Genomic DNA, 1,847 nt, shown 5'->3' on the forward strand with positions numbered 1-1,847 from the left:
CACAGCCACTTGCATGTGCATGTACTCGACACATGTATGTATGACAACATGCTAGGTCACAATTATGTCTGGGGAAATACTACCATCACTGCCACCATCACTCCAGTGACACACCCACACACACCTCTGACCCACGTGCCATACATGCAGGTGGAGACACACATCACAACGCATGCCACACGGGGACCAATGCGTGCACACTCAGACCCTGGTACTCACCACTAAGCAAAGAAGTCGCGTATGAGCCGAGTCCGGATGTCCTCTTGCGGCTCCACATCCTCCACATCACTAGCCCCATTGCCAAGCCCTTCGTCCTCCACGGGTGGATGGTCCTCGTCATCTTGATCCAGGATGAGGGGCACAGCTCTTTCAACTGCCATGTTGTGCAGCATGCAGCAGACCATGAAGATCTTGCAGACCTTCGCCGGGGCATATGGGAGTGCGCCGCCGGTCTTGTGGAGGCACCGGAATCGGCTCTTCAGCATGCCAAACGTCCTCTCTATCACTCGCCTTGTCCGGCCATGGGCGGTGTTGTAGCGGAGCTGGGCCGGCGTGATGGGGTTGCGGAGAGGTGTCAGCAGCCAAGGCATGTTGGGATAGCCAGCGTCCCCTAAATGGAAAGCACATGGATATCGTTAGAACAGGCGAAGCGGTAGTGCTGCTCGGCCAAACAGAATACAGGACAGACAGACTGTACCCACCAACAACACATGCACGTTCGTTGCGCAGCTGCATCATCATATCAGGCATCCCGCTACGCCTCATGATGTAGGCATCGTGTGCTGATCCTGGAAAACGAGCACAGACATGTGAAATCACCATGTTGGACAGACACACCACAAGGGCATTGATGGAGTGGTAGTGCTTCCGATTGCGGTACGCCACCTCCCGTGCGTGTGGTGGTACCAAACCTACATGTGTCCCATCTATGGACCCAATGACATGGGGCATCCCTCCCAGGGCATAGAAACCACGTTTGACCTCAGTCATCTGTTCAGGGGTTGGGAACTTGATGAAGTCATCCAGGTGAATCAACATGGCCTCCAAGAAATCATGCAGCACACCGCTGAACATGCTCTGGGACATGCCACCAACATGAGCTATGGTATATTGGAAGGTACCCGTGGCAAGGAAATGTAGGGCAGCCATTACCTTCAGCTGGGGTGTCAGTGCCGTAGGATACCTGTGCTGCGGTTGCAGGTGTGGTGCCAGTCTCGCCGTCAGCTCCAGAATCAACGGTTGGGTGAAGCGGTAGAGCCGGATCCTGTCATTCTCCTGCATGGTGGCCAAGTCTGGAATTCTTCGGGCAACAGGAGGCGCTCTGCAGTAATTTGGAAGTGACAAGGAAGAGTGAGTGCACTACGAGAACAACTCATGTCTACTGAGCACATGTAAATCTGCCAATACACACATGCCACATAGGGAGTCAGGCATGTGCTACATGCCCAGGACACGTATGGATGCAAGGTGACACTCCTTCCAAGACCCAGCTACACACGGTGATTGAGAACCTCCCCATGCCACGCCATGGGAATAGCTGTGTCCCAGTGCAAGTGAACAGCCCGACGCAAGACAGAAGTGACATACACCCACACATCAGCAGAAGTAGGATGCCGATTGTAGAGACTGGTAGCGGAACACCGGAGCCACAGGTCACATGACATTACACTAGGCCTGCCCACACACCTTGCCATGAAGGTGCACATGTCATGACTCACCACACATTCCTTGTGAGGATGCTGACATGGCCTTGTCACGCTACTCCGTGTCCCATGCATACATGTGCACCTCACATCAGATACCACATGTGGCATGGTGTGCGGAACAGTGTGCAATGACAATCTACA

General features: G+C 54.0%; 1 long non-coding RNA gene across 1 annotated transcript; it reads right to left on the reverse strand.

Moving 5' to 3' along the window:
• Positions 1–505: 505 nt before the first annotated feature.
• Positions 506–1,304, reverse strand: LOC146789620 (uncharacterized). Its single transcript, XR_014969835.1, has 3 exons — positions 1,184–1,304; positions 702–788; positions 506–610 (listed from the first exon to the last, which is right to left on the reverse strand). It is a non-coding gene; the product is annotated as an uncharacterized LOC146789620 (long non-coding RNA).
• Positions 1,305–1,847: the final 543 nt, after the last annotated feature.

Source organism: Triturus cristatus, chromosome 10 (genome assembly GCF_964204655.1).
Source record: "Triturus cristatus chromosome 10, aTriCri1.1, whole genome shotgun sequence".
In the NCBI taxonomy this organism is placed as follows: Eukaryota; Metazoa; Chordata; class Amphibia; order Caudata; family Salamandridae; genus Triturus; species Triturus cristatus.